Below are 19071 nucleotides of genomic sequence, written 5' to 3' on the forward strand. Positions count from 1 at the left end.
TTTGTCTGTCTGATACCCTAGGCCTATAGAGTATTTTGGGGTTAAAAATGTTTTAAAAACTCCAGGCCACCTATTGAAACAGTCTGTTATTTGTTATGATCAGGCGGCCTTGGAACAACATGAAAAAACCTTCGCTGGAGTAGTGGTAACTATACAGACCGCTAACCCTGAACTTATCACAGACACTAGAAGTAGCCGTGGGGTGTGCCTATCCAGACCTAGACACCTCGACACAGCCGGAGAACTAAATATCCCTAAAGATGGAAAATAGGAAAACTGACTTGCCTCAGAGTAGACCCCCAAAGTATAGGCAGCCCCCCCACAAATAATGACGGTGAGTAGGAGAGGAAAAGACACACGCAGGCGGAAAACAGATTTAGCAAAGGAGGCCACTTCTACCTAGATAGGAAAGTATAGTACAGGATACTGAGCGGTCAGCACAAAATCTACAAAATATCCACAGCAGAAAAATACAAAAACTCCACCACCTAACTAAAGGTGTGGAGAGTATATCTGCAACTCCAGCGAATCCAACCAGACTGAGAAAACAACAGGACAGTCGAAGCTGGAACAAAATAGAAACTATGAACAGCATTGAAAAATAGACACACAGCCTGTGAGCCTAATAAAAAGAATCAGACACTTATCTTTAGCTGAAATGGCAACAGGCAGGAGAGGCCAGGCAGAGAACCATTACTGGCAATAGAACATTGACAACTGGCAGGGACTAATGAGTCCTGCAAAGCTAAATACCCCAGTCAGCTTTGCAATTAGCAGATACACCTGTCCAATCCTGCAGTCCAGGCACAACTGCATTACCATCTACAACAACCAGAGGGAGCCCAAAAGCAGAATTCACAACAGTACTTCCCCCTTGAGGAGGGGTCACCGAACCCTCACCAGAGCCCCCAGGCCGATCAGGATGAGCCCGATGAAAGGTACAAACCAAATCAGCGGCATGGACATCAGAGGCAGAAACCCAAGAATTATCCTCCTGGCCATAACCCTTCCATTTGACAAGGTACTGAAGCTTCTGCCTCCAAAAACGAGAATCCAAAATCTTCTCAACAACATATTCCAACTCCCTATCGACCAACACAGGGGCCGGAGGAACAACAGAGGGAACAACGGGCTCCACATATTTCCGCAACAAAGATCTATGGAAGACATTATGAATAGCAAAAGAGGCCGGAAGCGCCAGGCGAAAGTACACCGGATTAATAATCTCAGAAATCCTATAAGGACCAATAAACCGAGGCTTAAACTTAGGGGAAGAAACCTTCATAGGAACATGACGGGAAGATAACCAAACCAGATCCCCAACCCGAAGCTGGGAACCAACACACCGACGACAGTTAGCAAAACGTTGAGCCTCCTCCTGAGACAGCACCAAATTGTCCACATGAGCCCAAATCTGCTGCAATCTGTCGACCACAGAATCCACACCAGGAAGGTCAGAAGGCTCAACCTGCCCAGAAGAAAAACGAGGATGAAAACCAAAATAACAAAAAAAAGGCGAAACCAAAGTAGCCGAACTAGCCCGATTATTAAGGGCAAACTCGGCCAATGGCAAAAAAGCCACCCAATCATCCTGATCAGCAGACACAAAGCATCTCAAATAGGTCTCCAAGGTCTGATTAGTTTGCTCAGTCTGGCCATTTGTCTGAGGATGAAATGCAGAAGAAAAAGACAAATCAATGCCCAGCTTGGCACAAAAGGCCCGCCAAAATCTAGAAACAAACTGGGAACCTCTGTCGGACACAATATTCTCCGGAATACCATGCAAACGGACCACATGCTGAAAAAACAACGGAACCAAATCAGAAAAAGAAGGCAATTTAGGCAAAGGCACCAAATGAACCATCTTAGAGAAACGGTCACAAACAACCCAGATAACCGACATCCTTTGGGAAACAGGAAGATCGGAAATAAAATCCATAGAAATATGCGTCCAGGGCCTCTCAGGGACCGGCAATGGCAAAAGCAACCCACTAGCACGGGAGCAACAAGGCTTGGCCCACGCACAAGTCCCACAGGACTGCACAAAAGACCGCACATCACGCGACAAAGAAGGCCACCAAAAGGACCTACCAACCAAGTCTCTGGTACCAAAAATACCAGGAAGAACAGCCAACACAGAACAATGAACCTCAGAAATCACTCTACTAGTCCATCTGTCAGGAACAAACAGTTTCCCCACAGGACAACGGTCAGGTTTGTCAGCCTGAAATTTCTGAAGAACCCGTCGTAAATCAGGAGAAATGGCAGAAAGGGCCACCCCTTCCTTCAAAATACCGACTGGTTCCAAGACCTCAGGAGAATCAGGCAAAAAACTCCTAGAGAGGGCATCAGCCTTAACATTCTTAGTACCAGGAAGGTACGAGACCACAAAATCAAAACGAGAAAAAAACAAGGACCATCGAGCCTGTCTAGGATTCAACCGTTTGGCAGACTCGAGGTAAATCAAATTCTTATGGTCGGTCAAGACCACAATACGGTGCTTAGCTCCCTCAAGCCAATGTCGCCACTCCTCAAACGCCCACTTCATAGTCAACAACTCCCGATTGCCAACGTCATAATTGCATTCCGCAGGCGAAAATTTACAGGAAAAGAAGGCACACGGCTTCATCAAGGAACCAACAGGATCCCTCTGAGACAAAACGGCCCCTGCCCCAATCTCAGAAGCGTCAACCTCAACCTGAAACGGAAGAGAAACATCCGGCTGGCGCAACACTGGAGCAGAAGAAAAACGACGTTTAAGTTCTTGAAAGGCAGAGAGAGCCGCAGAGGGCCAATTCGCCACATCAGCGCCCTTCTTAGTCGAATTAGTCAAGGGTTTAACCACGCTGGAAAAATTAGCAATGAAACGGCGATAAAAATTAGCGAAACCCAAAAATTTCTGAAGGCTCTTCACGGATGTGGGCTGAATCCAATCATGAATGGTCTGAACCTTAACCGGATCCATCTCTATAGATGAGGGAGAAAAAATAAAGCCCAAAAAGGAAACCTTCTGCACTCCAAAAAGACACTTAGACCCTTTCACAAACAAGGCATTGTCACGAAGGATCTGAAATACCATCCTGACCTGCTGCACATGAGACTCCCAATCATCAGAAAAAAATCAAAATATCGTCCAAATATATGATCAAGAATTTATCAAGATAACTCCGGAAGATATCATGCATGAAGGACTGAAAAACAGATGGAGCATTAGAGAGTCCGAATGGCATCACAAGGTATTCAAAATGGCCTTCGGGCATGTTAAACGCAGTTTTCCATTCATCACCCTGCTTTATACGAACAAGATTATAAGCCCCCTGAAGGTCAATCTTAGTAAACCAACTAGCTCTCTTAATCCTAGCAAACAAATCAGAAAGCAAAGGCAAAGGGTATTGAAACTTGACCGTGATCTTATTTAAGAGGCGATAATCAATACAGGGTCTCAAAGAACCATCTTTTTTAGCAACAAAAAAGAACCCCGCTCCCAACGGTGAAGAAGATGGACGAATATGCCCCTTCTCCAAAGACTCCTTAATATAACTCCGCATGGCGGTATGTTCAGGTACAGAAAGGTTGAAAAGTCGACAATCAGGAAACTTACAGCCTGGAATCAAATCAATAGCACAATCGCAGTCCCTATGCGGTGGAAGGAAACTGGACTTAGGCTCATCGAATACATCCTGAAAATCAGACAAAAACTCCGGAATTTCAGAAGAGGGAGAAGGGGCGATAGACATCAGAGGAACATCATTATGAACCCCCTGACAACCCCAACGAGTTACAGACATGGACTTCAAATCCAAAACAGGATTATGTACCTGCAACCACGGGAAACCCAGCACGACAGCATCATGCAAATTATGCAACACCAGAAATCGACAATCTTCCTGGTGGGCTGGCGCCATGCGCATGGTCACCTGTATCCAAAACTGGGGCTTATTTTTAGCCAAGGGTGTAGCATCAATGCCCCTTAAAGGAATAGGATTCTGCAAAGGCTGCAAGGGAAAACCACAATGCCTAGCTAGGTCAAAGTCCATCAAATTCAAGGCAGCGCCTGAATCCACAAATGCCTTGACAGAAAATGACCACAATGAGCAGATCAAGGACACAGATAACAGAAATTTAGGTTGTACAGTACTGATGGTAAATGAACTGGCGATCCTTTTTGTCCGCTTAGGGCAGACAGAAATGACATGAGAAGCGTCGCCACAATAAAAACACAAACTGTTGAGACTTCTGAAACCTTGTCGTTCCGTTTTAGACAGAATCCTATCACACTGCATAGGCTCAGGAATTTGCTCTGAGGATAACGCCATAGCGCGCACAGTTCTGCGTTCCCGCAAGCGCCGGTCAATCTGAATGGCCAAAGACATAGAATCACTCAGATTGGAGGGTGTGTGAAACCCCACCATAACATCCTTAACGGATTCAGAAAGACCCTTTCTGAAAATTGCCGCCAAAGCATCATCATTCCATTTAGTCAGCACAGACCATTTTCTGAATTTCTGACAATACAATTCAGCCGACTCTTGCCCCTGATATAGGGCCAACAAGGTCTTCTCAGCTTGATCCACAGAATTAGGCTCATCATACAATAACCCCAATGCTTGAAAGAAAGAATCAACATTAAGCAAAGCAGGATTGCCATATTCCAGGGAAAATGCCCAATCCTGTGGGTCACCACGCAGCAGGGAGATGATGATTTTAACCTGCTGAATGGGATCACCAGAGGACCGGGCTCTCAATGCAAAAAACAGTTTACAGTTATTTTTAAAACTCAAAAATTTGGATCTGTCACCAAAAAATAAATCAGGAGTGGGAATCTTAGGTTCTAAAGCAGGAGTCTGAACAATATAATCTGAAATACCCTGTACCCTAGCAGCAAGCTGATCCACACGAGAAGCTAACTCCTGAACATTCATGTTAGTACTAGGTTCCTCAGACACCCAGAGATTAAGAGGGAGGAGAAGACAAAACAGGCTGAGGAAAAAAAAATGGCTCAAAACCTTTCCTCCCTTCTTCTGAGATGCAATTAACTCATTGTTGGCCAGTTGTACTGTTATGATCAGGCGGCCTTGGAACAACATAAAAAATCCTTCGCTGGAGTAGTGGTAACTATACAGACCGCTAACCCTGAACTTATCACAGACACTAGAAGTAGCCGTGGGGTGTGCCTATCCAGACCTAGACACCTCGACACAGCCGGAGGACTAAATATCCCTAAAGATGGAAAATAGGAAAACTGACTTGCCTCAGAGTAGACCCCCAAAGTATAGGCAGCCCCCCCACAAAAAATGACGGTGTGTAGGAGAGGAAAAGACACACGCAGGCGGAAAACAGATTTAGCAAAAGAGGCCACTTCTACCTAGATAGGGAAGTATAGTCCAGGATACTGAGCGGTCAGCACAAAATCTACAAAATATCCACAGCAGAAAAATACAAAAACTCCACCACCTAACTAAAGGTGTGGAGGGTATATCTGCAACTCCAGCGAATCCAACCAGACTGAAAAAACAACAGGACAGTCAAAGCTGGAACAAAATAGAAACTATGAACAGCATTGAAAAATAGACACACAGCCTGTGAACCTAAGAAAAAGAATCAGACACTTATCTTTAGCTGAAATGGCAGCAGGCAGGAGAGGCCAGGCAGAGAACCATTACTGGCAATAGAACATTGAAAACTGGCAGGGACTAATGAGTCCTGCAAAGCTAAATACCCCAGTCAGCTTTGCAATTAGCAGATACACCTGTCCAATCCTGCAGTCCAGGCACAACTGCATTACCATCTACAACCACCGGAGGGAGCCAAAAGCAGAATTCACAACAGTAATTTCAGTCAGATGCCTCGTCTATCAGTGGTCTCCAAATACTTGCTTTTCAGGCATACATTCCACTGTTTTGTCAGTCTGCTTCCATTGGTCTATACAGTATTTTGGGGTTAAAAAATTAAAAAAACTCTAGGCTACATATTGAAACAGTCTGTTATCTCAGTCAGACACCCGGTCTATCTGTGGTCTCCAAATACTTGCTTTTCAGGCATACATTCCACTTTTCTGTCTGTCTGCTACCCTATGTCTATACAGTATTTGGGGGTTAAAAATTTGTAAAAAAAAAAAAAACTCCAGTTCAAATATTGAAACAGTCTGCTATCTCAGTCAGATGCCCGGCTCATCTGTGGTCTCCAATTACTTGCTTTTTATGCATACATTCCACTTTTTGTCTGTCTGCTACCCTTGGTCTATACAGTATTTTGGTTTTAAAAAATAAAAAAAAACTCCAGGCCACATATTGAAACAGTCTGTTATCACAGTCAGATGCCCGGTCTATCTGTGGTCTCCAAATACTTGCTTTTCAAGCATACATTCCACTTTTTTGTCTGTCTGCTACCCTAGGTTTATACAGTGTTTTGGGGTTAAAAATTTGTAAAAAAAACTCCAGGTAAAATATTGAAACAGTCTGCTATCTCAGTCAGATGCTAGGCCTATCTGTGGTCTCCAATTACTTGCTTTTCAGGCATGCATTCCACTTTTTTGTCTGTCTGCTACCCTTTGTCTATATAATAGTTTGGGTTTAAACTTTAAAAAAAACCTCCAGGTCACATATTGAAACAGTGACATTAAGGGGCTTATTGTGAATATAATGTACGAGAAGCCTTACTCACAACCCAATCGGCACCTAGCAGCATTACGCTGAGCTCTGCAGGAGGTCTTCTACACAATACTCTAGGTTTGTGACTTGAGCTTTAATGGGGATAAATGTAAGGTCATGCACTTGGGTAGAAGTAATAAGATGTATAATTATGTGCTTAATTCTAAAACTCTGGGCAAAACCGTCAATGAAAAAGACCTGGGTGTATGGGTGGATGACAAACTCATATTCAGTGGCCAGTGTCAGGCAGCTGCTACAAAGGCAAATAAAATAATGGGATGCATTAAAAGAGGCATAGATGCTCATGAGGAGAACATAATTTTACCTCTATACAAGTCACTAGTTCGACCACACTTAGAATACTGTGCACAGTTCTGGTCTCCGGTGTTTAAGAAAGACATAGCTGAACTGCAGCGGGTGCAGAGAAGAGCGACCAAGGTTATTAGAGGACTGGGGGGTCTGCAATACCAAGATAGGTTATTACACTTGGGGCTATTTAGTTTGGAAAAACGAAGACTAAGGGGTGATCTTATTTTAATGTATAAATATATGAGGGGACAGTACAAAGACCTTTCTGATGATCTTTTTAATCATAGACCTGAAACAGGGACCAGGGGGCATCCTCTGCGGTTGGAGGAAAAAAGGTTTAAGCATAATAACAGACGCGGATTCTTTACTGTAAGAGCAGTGAGACTATGGAACTCTCTGCCGTATGATGTTGTAATGAGTGATTCATTACTTAAATTTAAGAGGGGACTGGATACCTTTCTGGAAAAGTATAATGTTACAGGGTATATACACTAGATTCCTTGATAGGGCGTTGATCCAGGGAACCAGTCTGATTGCCGTATGTGGAGTCGGGAAGGAATTTTTTTCCCCAATGTGGAGCTTACTCTTTGCCACATGGGTTTTTTTTGCCTTCCTCTGGATCAACATGTTAGGGCATGTTAGGTTAGGCTATGGGTTGAACTAGATGGACATATACTCTTCCTTCAACCTTAATAACTATGTAACTATGCTGCTCTGGATGTGACTAGAGGAATGTAAAGTGACATATAGGGGATTATTGTGAATATAACGTACGAGAAGCCTTACATATTGAAACATTCTGTTATCTCAGTCAGACGCCCGGTCTATCTGTGGTCTACAAATACTAGCTTTTCAGGCATACGTTACATTTTTTGCGTGTGTGCTACCCTTAGTCTATACAGTATTTTGAGGTTAAAATCTTTTTAAAAACTCCATGCCACAGTCTTTTATCTCAATCAGACACCTGGTCTATCTGTGGTCTACAAACCCTTGCTTCTCAGGCCTACATTCCACTTTTTTTGCCTGTCTGCTAGCCTTGGTCTATACAGTATTTTGGGATTTAAAAAATTTAAAAAAACTCCAGGCCACATATTGAAGCTGTCTGTTATTTCAGTCATACGCCCGTTCTATCTGTGGTCTCTAAATACGTGCTTTTCAGGCATACATTCCACTTTTATGTCTGTGTGCTACCCAAGGTCTATTCAGTATTTTGGGGTTAAAAATTTGTAAAAAAAAAAAACACTCCAGGCCACAAATTGAAACAGTCTGTTATTTCAGTCAGATGCCCGGCCTAACTGTAGTCTCCAATTACTTGCTTTTCTGACATAGATTCCACTTTTTTGCCTGTCTGCTACCCTAGGTCTATACAGTATTTTGGGGTAAAACATTTTTTAAAAACTCCAGGCCACATATTGAAAGAGTCTGCTATCTCAGTCATACGCCCGGTATATCTGTGGTCTCCAAACACTTGCTTTTCAGGCATAGATTCCACTTTTTTGTCTGTCTGCTCCCCAAGGTCTATACAGTTTTTTGGGGTTAAAAAAGAAAAAAAAACTCCATGCCACATATTGAAACAGTCTGTTATTTCAGTCAGATACCCGGTCTGTCTGTGGTCTCCAAATACTTGCTTTTCAGGCATACATTCCACTTTTTTTCTGTCTGCTACCCTATGTCTTTACAGTATTTTGTGGTTAAAATTTTTTTAAAAACCACAGGCAACATACTGAAACAGTCTGTTGTCTTAGTCAGATGCCGGGTCTATCTATGGCTTCCAAATACTAGCTTTTCAGGCATATATTCAGCAGCATACACCTGCTGCTAGCTTTCAGCCAGAGTGAGTTTTTAGTGCCACTAGTGGAATTATAACTGATAAGCGCATCTGCCTGTCAACTGAAAATGCTGACAGGCTGACTCTTATAAAAATTAACAAGGGCTGGATTGGGCAAGACTTCTGTTCAGCACCAAATGAAAACAGCGAAATATAACCTCAAATACATTGTCTTTTTTTGGGGAGGTGTAGTCTTATGCACATCTTCAAAACCACACATGGGTATATGCTTCTTGATTTTGTCTATTTGGTATTATCCTCCTCCTGATCCTCATCCTCATCCACAACCACTATAACACAAGGGTGAACATATTCCATGATGCAAATGTCACTCAATTTTTTGGGCAAGAGTGTTTTTATGATGCCCGTTACTAATTTAAAACAAAAAAATTTACTCCCCCGGGGGAAATGTTTGTCAGCCCACACACTGTGCATGTGCATTCAAAATGTAGGAGACCCGCTCCTTTAAATTTGGAATAGAGACATATGAGGACATCCTCCATGTCTTTTCAGGCACCTCCATTAGAACACGAGTGTGAAGGTATTCTGTGATGCAACAGTTACTCACTTTTTGGGCAAGGGTGTTGCTATGATGCCTGTAAATACTAACCAAAAATAAAAATGTTGTACCTCCTAGGGGGAAATGTTTGTCAGGGTTAGTCAGTCACCTAGAGGTGGAGATTGGAAGAAACAATTAGCACTGCGGGAAGCCTTTTGGATTCTGACTTTAGACACTAAACATCCACACGGTATGAATTACAGGAATGATCTTTTTTACATATATTGAACTAACAGATAGATTTTGCGGCAATTTAAAGTATATATTCATGCAATTTCAATGTATTTGAAATAGGAGAAAAAAGTCTTGTTATGTGTGTTTAGCTGCAGCTTTTTTCAATGTAATTGATTGCTATGTCTGTGATTGATTCCTTGCTATATATAAACCTGTTCATCTATATGGTATTAGTTCCTATGACTAAGGGCGCCGTGGTGCTCCAGAAACGCGTCAGGCAGAGAGGGTCTCTCTCTCTCTTTAATATTTTTTTTTAAAATGCTCTAATAAATTTTGGATATTTTACTTACACTGGATGTACGTGCTGGATATTCCCTTTTCCTTTCTTCTTCTTCAGCTGAAATCACCAGCAGGTACGGCACCCACCAGCTACATTCATTTGCAACGGCTTACAGATGCATGTCTCGGCGTGTCAAGCTCCTAACCTTCCCTCTCCCCCCTCCTCTTTTTCTTGAATGTAGACACGGTGACATTTGCCTCCAAATTGTCCTTTAAGGGGACAATTACTATAGGCTCATTCTACCACTCGGTAGAGCTCTGCGTGGATTCTGGGGCGGAGTGCAATTTTATGTCTTCTGCCTTCACCCAATATCACACAATTCCCCCGGTAATGCTAGCTCAACCAGTTACTGTACGAGTGGTGAATGGGTCGACACTGCCCTCTCAGATAACACACCAGACCATCCCTTTCACTCTGTCCATGTCACCATCTCATTAGGAGATTATATCTCTGCTTGTAATTCCTGAGTTAATTGATGAGGTCCTGTTTGGGATACCTTGGCTAAGATATTACTCTTCTCATACTGAGTGGTCCACAGGCAGAATTTTTGGATGGGGTGAATCTTGTGGGGGTAGATGTCAGAGGGAATGCATTCAGGTTGCTACTACCGAGGTACCTGCAGATCTATCTTCTCGCCCCAAGCCATATTGGCTCTATGTTGATGTGTTCACCAAAAGGGCTGAGAAGACCCTTCCGCCTCACCGCCCCTATGACTGTCCTTTTGACCTCTTGCCCAGTGCTGAGCCTCCCCGGGGTCGAGTCTATCCATTATCTCTCCTGGAGATGGAGGCAATGTCACAGTACATCCAGGAAAATTTGGCAAGGGGATTCATTAGGAAGTCAATGTCACCTGCATGGGCTTGGTTCTTCATCGTGCAGAAGAAGAACGGAGAACTATGTCCATGTATAGACTACAGGGGTCTTAATGCCATCACTGTTAAGAAAAAATATACCCTGCCACTGATATCGGAGCTCTTTGATAGGATAGATTTGCGGGGTGCTTACAACCAGATTCACATCCGTGAAGGGGACAAATGGAAGACGGCTTTTAACACCCGGGATGGACACTATGAATATCTAGTGGTGCCCTTTGGGCTCTGTAATGCCCCAGCCTTTTTCCAAGACTTTGTAAATGATATCTTCTGGGATATGCTTTCTACCTTGGTCGTAGTCTATCTGGATGATATCCTCATCTACTCTCCAGATATTGACTCCCAACGTAGAGATGTTTGCAAAGTCTTTGACCTCTTACAAGTTAATTCCCTCTACGCCAAGTTGGAGAAATGTGTGTTTGAGCAGGAGTCCTTACCTGTCCTGGGCTGTATCATCTCCACCCAGGGATTGGCTATGGATCCGGCCAAACTACAGGCTGTGATGGACTGGCAAGAACCCCATTCTCTTACAGTGGTGCAGCGCTTTATGGGGTTCATTAACTATTATCTCCAGTTCATTCCTCATTTCTCAACTTTGGTAACTCCCTTGGTAGCCCTCACCAAGAAGGGAGCAAATCCCAAATTGTGGTCTAAGGAGGTCTCCAAGGCCTTCACTTCTATTAAGTCCCATTTTGCTAGCGCTCCCATCCTACATCGCCCCGATGTAGATAAGCCATTTATATTGGAGGTGGATTCCTCTTCCATTGGTGCTGGAGCAGTCCTCTTTCAAAAGGATGCTCAAGGTCGGAAGCATCCTTGCTTTTTCTTTTCCAAGACCTTCACACCAGCGGAGAGGAATGAATCCATCGGGGATGGGGAGTTGCTAGCAATAAAGTTGGACTTCTCTGAGTGGAGACTCTTATGGAGGGGGCTCGCTTTCCTTTCAAAGTATTCACAGACCACAAAAATTTGGCTTACCTACAGACAGCCCAGCGGTTAAATTCTCGCCAGGCCAGATGGTCCTTGTTCTTCACCCGGCTCCATTTCACCCTCCATTTCCTTTCTGGGGAGAAGAACATTCGTGCCAATGCTCTTTCTCACTGTTGTATCATCTGAAGAGGAGGAAGAGGAGCCTTGGCTTATTGTCCTGACCGAGAGTCTGAGAACTCTGGCTCCGGTTTTGCTAGAGTCTGTGTCTCCAGGCAAGACTTTTGTACCATCCAGTCTGCATCCGGAGGGTCTCTGTTGGGCTCACTCATCCAGGGTGGGTGGACATTTTGGGACCAAAAGGACATCTGAGCTACTGGCGAGGAATACTGTTGGCCGCATATGGCCCGTGATGTCGCAGACTATGTTTGGGAGTGTGTCTCCTGAGCCAAGAACAAGTCTCCTCATCAACGGCCAGCCGGGTTGCTTTACCCCCTACCGGTGGCAGACAGGCCCTGGGAGATGGTCAGGATGGATTTTGTTGTGGGCTTACCCAAGTCTCTTAGCTGCAGCACTATTTGGCTGATCACCGACCATTTTTCCAAAATGGTGCACTTGGTGCCTCTTGCACGGCTACCTTCTGCATGGGCGCTGCAGCGTTGTTTATCAAACACATCTTTCGCCTACATGGTATGCCGGACAAAATTGTCAGTGACCGGGGTCCCCAGTTTACATCTCGTTTCTGGAGAGAGCTTTGTCGTTTACGCAGCATTGAGTTAAAACTCTCCTCGGCATATCATCCCGAGATGAATGGGTTGGTAGAGAGGGCCAACCAGACTCTGGCCACATATCTAGGTCATTTTGTTTCTGCCAGGCTGGATGACTGGGCATCCTTGCTGCCATGGGCGGAGTTTGAGCTTAACAACGCCGTTGCTGACTCCACCGGTCAGACTCCATTCCTCTTTAATTACGGCCAGCATCCACGTGTCCCTGTGCCCATGCCAGTGTCTTCCGCTGACTATACGGTGGCAGAATGGGCTGTGGAGGCACGGGACATTTGGGACCGCACTCAGGATGCCTTTAGGGCCTCCAAGGAGAGATTGAGGTCCTCCGCTGATGCTCATCGGTGCTCCGCTCTGACCTTTGATCCTGGTGAGTTAGTGTGGCTCTCCGCCCATAACATCAGGCTGCATGTTGAGTCCATTAAATTTGCTCCTCGCTACTTGGGTCCCTTCAAGGTCCCCGAACAGGTTAACCCTGTAGTCTACTGTCTGGCCTTTCCTCCACCCCTAGGTATCACCAACACCTTTCGTGTGTCCCACTTGAAGCCCGTATACATGTCCCGGTTCTCCGAGTCATTTGCCAGGACATCGGGTTTGCCTACGGATGATTACGAGGTGAACGCTATTTTGGGGTGCAAGGTGGTACTTGGCAAGAAATTTTATTTGGTGGACTGGAAGGGTTATGGCCCAAAGGACAGGTCATGGGAACCTGCTGAGCACATTCTAGCTCTGCAGCTCATTGCGGCCTTCGAGCGTAGCTAGGACCAAGGAAGGGGGCCCTAGGAGGGGGGGTAATGTTAAGGATCAAGTTCCCACCCCTGCACAGGGGGAATCTCGAACCATCTCCGCTGCAGTCTCCCATTCTTCTCCAGCCAGAGTGGAGCCTGCTCAGTGGAGACATTGGTCCCAGCGTCTGGCTCAGCCTGATACGGTGCAGATGGTTCCTGTTGCCTTTCCAGGCTCAGCCATTGTAGCCAGTACTGGTCAGCGGTGAGCAGACATCTCTGGGACTAAGTCCTGCTTTTTCTCTTCTGAGTATGCCCAGGGTAAGTCATCTCATTGGAGGTCGGGGGTCACATGCTCAGGTACTACAGCAGCTCCCATTGGTCCTCTAGGAAGGTCCTGAGGTGGCTCTGTGATAGAAATATTTATATCATGTAGATCTCACTTTCATGTATACTCTCTATAATCATATATACTCATATAAACGCAAATATATCTATATACACTATAATCAATTGCTTAAAATGGCTGACATAAACTGATATAAGCCAGACAGACTGTTCGGTGATTTCCACCCAAAAAAGCGGAAGAACTCCAGATGTCTTAAGTGCTGATGAGATGTCTCAACTTTGTCCTAGATGCAGAGATACATTTTAGTTGCTTAATCAGCAATCATATGTGCATTAGTCACAATATTCCATATATTCAGATAACCAATAACAGAGGAGCTAGACAATATGTTAATTAACTAACCACCCCTAACCACTCCTTTCTATATGCAATTATAAAACTATGTATCAGGAAATAAAGGAGCAGTATTGATGGAATGCTTTCCTGTCACAATGGTGTACAGACTCATTCTTGAGCAATCAAAATACTCAGTTTTATTGGGAACGGCTGCAGCACACACGGGATAGATTTATCCAACCCAAATTTCCATATCAGCTGCTCCCATATAGCAGCTCCCATTTGTCCCCTAGGATGGTCCTGTAGTTGTGTAGCTATAAAAGGTCCGCATGGCCGCACGGCCATGCGCTAATGTCAACTAAGTTGTGTGTTCTGCGCCAGTGTGGTCATGTGTACGTGGTTTCAGGGTTCAGCTGAAATAAGCCCCTAGAATACCAGCACCTCTGGTGAGGAGTTTTGCGTGTGCTATGCTGACTGCATGATCACTGTTCCCTCTATTTGGTAGCTGTATTCCTCTGTGAGGTTAACAGGGCACAGCATTCTCTTGTCTTAAGTGACTCTGAAGTAACAGAGTTCACTTATACTGCCATATAGTACCGTCAGTTACTAGCAGCGGGTTTTACTCCTGCACGGTGGACCCCGGGTAGCGAACGCACCTATTACTCTATAAATATATATTTGGTGCGCTCTGCCAAACCCTAACAAACTCCTCCACGTTTCTTCCAAGGGGGATCGTAGTGCATGCAAATTCCTGCCAGGCCTTGCATTCACTTCATTGACAAAATTTATAGTAATAAAAAACTAAATAATAATGTAAACTTTTGTTTTATGTGGCCATCCAGTACATGGTTTCAAAGGGTCAGTGGAGTGCATGTATCATTGGTGCAGGGCAGGCCTTGCATTCAATGCATAAGCAAACAGTATGGGAGACACACTTTCTTCAAATGGGAACAATTTTGTCATGAGGCTGTAAAGTACATCTGCTGAAAGGCTTATTGGGGTGCATGCAACTTTGGGACAGGTCAGGCCTTGCATTCAATGCATCAGAAAACAGTATGGGAGGCACACTTTCTTCTAATGGGAACAATTTTGTCCTGATGTGGTAAAGTACATCAGCTGAAAGGCTTTTTGGGGTGCATGCAACTTTGGGACAGGACAGGCCTTGCATTCAAGGCATAAGAAAACAGTATGGGAGACACACTTTCTTCTAATAAGAACAATTTTGTCTTGAGGCGGTAAAGTACATCTGCTGAAAGGCTTTTTGGGGTGCACGTAACTTTGGGACAGGACAGGCCTTGCATTCAAGGCATAAAAAAACAGTATAGAAGACACACTTTCTTCTAATAAGAACAATTTTGTCATGAGGCGGTAAAGTACATCTGCTGAAAGGCTTTTTGGGATGCATGTAACTTTGGGACAGGACAGGCCTTGCATTCAAGGCATAAGAAAACAGTATGGGAGACACACTTTCTTCTAATAAGAACAATTTTGTCATGAGGCGGTAAAGTACATCTGCTGAAAGGCTTTTTGGGGTGCACGTAACTTTGGGACAGGACAGGCCTTGCATTCAAGGCATAAGAAAACAGTATGGGAGACACACTTTCTTCTAATAAGAACAATTTTTTCATGAGGCGGTAAAGTACATCTGCTGAAAGGCTTTTTGGGGTGCACGTAACTTTGGGACAGGACAGGCCTTGCATTCAAGGCATAAGAAAACAGTATGGGAGACACACTTTCTTCTAATAAGAACAATTTTTTCTTGAGGCGGTAAAGTACATCTGCTGAAAGGCTTTTTGGGGTGCACGTAACTTTGGGACAGGACAGGCCTTGCATTCAAGGCATAAAAAAACAGTATAGGAGACACACTTTCTTCTAATGGGAACAATTTTGTCATGAGGCGGTAAAGTACATCTGCTGAAAGGCTTTTTGGGGTGCACGTAACTTTGGGACAGGACAGGCCTTGCATTCAAGGCATAAGAAAACAGTATGGGAGACACAATTTCTTCTAATGGGAACAATTTTGTCATGAGGCCGTAAAGTACCTCTGCTGAAAGGCTTATTGGGGTGCATGCAACTTTGGGACAGGACAGGCCTTGCATTCAAGGCATAAGAATACAGTATAGGAAACACAATTTCTTCTAATGGGAACAATTTTGTCATGAGGCCGTAAAGTACATCTGCTGAAATGCTTATTGCGGTGCATGTAAGTTTGGGGAAGGGAAGGCCTTGCATTCAATGCAACATTTCTTCAGGAGGCCCTCCTGTACGTCTGTGAAAGGGGTATTTGAGTGCATCATAATTTTTAGCAGCCCAGCCACTCACTGCATTGGCAACTGAAGGAAATAATGTACGGTCAGGCGGTCAGAAGGTTATAACATGTACAAACCTTCATTAAAATGCTGAACACACAATGCATTTCGGCGGCTGAAAGCCACCTTCATTAGGTATTCTTCTGTAGTGTTGCTATCAGTGTAACAAGAGTGGGAGAAGATGTTTGCATTGACAATCCAACACAATGAGCAGTACTTTGAACACATTTTGTAAGTGGTCATAAACTTGTAAATAACTCGTGGAAGAATAAAGTTACGTTAAAACCAAGCACATCATTGATTTTCTTGTGAAATTCTCAATATGTTTGATGTGTCACATGACCCTCTTCCCATTGGAAAAAATAAAGTTGGATCCAAAATGGCAGACTTCAAAATGACCACCCATCTTGAAAAGTTCCCCCCTCCCATATACTAATGTGCAACAAACATGAAGTTGATATCACCAACCATTCACATTTTATTTAGGTGTATCCAAATATATGGCCCAAGGGGTATAAGGGAAAAAATGTGGGACAAGTGTTCATTTTAAATGGATAATAATAATACTATTTTTTTATAACAACAACAACCTATCCCACAGCACTTTTCAATTTTAGAGGAGACTTGTACAGGCAATAAAGGCATCACAGAATATCACATACAGTAACTCAGATGCCAAAAGAAGTGAGGGTCCTGCTTGCAAGCTTACAATCTATCAAGAAATAGGAAAGACATGAAAAGTAAATGATAAAATGTGTTTACTTTGTATGGTACAGCCATTATATACTAAATAGGGTATGTACATAGTGATGTATGAACAGGTTACCTTCCAGTATGTGTACAGGACAGCTACAAAAAGCTATTAAGTGAATGGAGCGTGTGTGAACTGTTGCTATGTGATGATTTTGAAGAAAATTTTGTATAGGCAAAATGGAGATAGTTAGATAATTGAAAGGAGGTGATAGGCTGGTCTAAAGAAATGCATTATAAGCCACACTTAAAACTGTGGGTGTTTGGAATTAATCAAATTGCCCTGGGTGGTGCATTCCAATAAATTGGCAAAGCACGCAAGAAGTCTTGGAATGGGAATAGGAGTTTTGGATTATTGAGGATTTTAGCTTTAAGTCATTACCAGAACTGAGGGCATGGCTAGGGTGGCAAGGAAACTGATTTGTAGAGAGTTGCAATAATCTACATCCTATAGAATGTGAAATCTGTACCTCTTGATGGAGCCATGATGTCTTGGCTGCTGTCATGTAGTGTTTCTGGCTGTGGTTTTGTAAAGAGTATCTGGTTCCTTGGATATCTGGATCTTTGGATGTCTTGTTACACAGGCATATCTCCTTTATGTAGATCATAGCTGTTGTCCTTCAAGCATGCACCCACATGTCAAAGGGAAGGGGTGATAAGACTAACCAACATTGTTTGATTATTTAATCAATTTGCATAGTTTTTCCACCATTGTTTTGCATATCAACAAGCTACATGACCTACACAATGGTTAATCAACATATTAACTAAACATCCATTGTTCAATGACACTGCATCACTGTCTCGTCAAAGTAGTAGACAGTAACCTGTAGGAGCTGATATAAGAGGCAAACATCAGCCATTCAAAAATATCAAAAGTCAACATTTAAGACTCATGTGACAACAGTGACCAAATAAATAACAAACACATAAATCCAAAAGTGAACATAAAGATAGCAGTGTATGGCTTCTGGATTACTGAATATACAACTTAATAATAAAAATAAAATGCTGTATGGTCACATAGATCATTAGATATAACTGTTAGTAGATCATTAGAGACTTTAGTAAGGGTAGTTCCAGTACTGTGCAAAGAGCAGAAACAAGATTTTAAAGAGTTAAGAAGAGAGTGATCTGTAGTGTTGAGCAATACCGTCCGATACTTGAAAGCATTGGTATCGGATAGTATCGGCCGATACCCAAAAAGTATCGGATATCGCCGATACCGATATCCGATACCAATACAAGTCAATGGGACACCAAGTATCGGAAGGTATCCTGATGGTTCCCAGGGTCTGAAGGAGAGGAAACTCTCCTTCAGGCCCTGGGATCCATATTAATGTGTAAAATAAAGAATTAAAATAAAAAATATTGATATATTCACCTCTCCGGCAGCCCCTGGACATCACCGCGGGTAACCGGCAGGCTTCTTTGTTTAAAATGAGCGCGTTTAGGACCTGAGAATGACGTCGCGGCTTCTGATTGGTCGCGTGCCGCTCATGTGACCGCCACGCGACCAATCAGAAGCCGCGACATCATTCGCAGGTCCTAAATTCCTAGAATGAGGAGTTTAGTGCCTGAGAATGATGTCGCGGCTTGTGATTGGTCGCGTGGCGGTCACATGAGCGGCACGCGACCAATCAGAAGCCGCGACGTCATTCTCAGGTCCTAAACACGCTCATTTTAAACAAAGAAGCCTGCCGGTTACCAGCGGTGATTTCCAGGAGCCGCCGGAGAGGTGAATATATCAATATTTTTTTATTTTAATTCTTTATTTTACACATCACTATGGATCCGATACCGATTCCCGATACCGCAAAAGTATCGGAACTCGGTATCGGAATTCCGATACCGCAATTATCGGCCGATACCCGATACTTGTGGTATCGGAATGCTCAACACTAGTGATCTGAGAGATAGCGGATTAGACAGGAGCGGACCAAACGTTCAAGTAGTTTAGAGATGAAGAGGTCTGAGAGATATTTTTAAGTAATGGATGCATGCCGGCATTTTTAAATGAGGAGGGAAAAATACCAGGTGAGAAAGCGAGATTAAATATTTTAGTAAGGTGAGGGGTGACAGCTGGAGAAAGAGACTGGAGGGGACATGAGCAAGTAGAGACACTGGTGTAGGGAGAGATGATGCAAGGAGCCTAATCACT

The sequence above is a fragment of the Ranitomeya imitator genome, chromosome 6, assembly GCF_032444005.1.
Source record: "Ranitomeya imitator isolate aRanImi1 chromosome 6, aRanImi1.pri, whole genome shotgun sequence".
Lineage (NCBI taxonomy): Eukaryota > Metazoa > Chordata > Amphibia > Anura > Dendrobatidae > Ranitomeya > Ranitomeya imitator.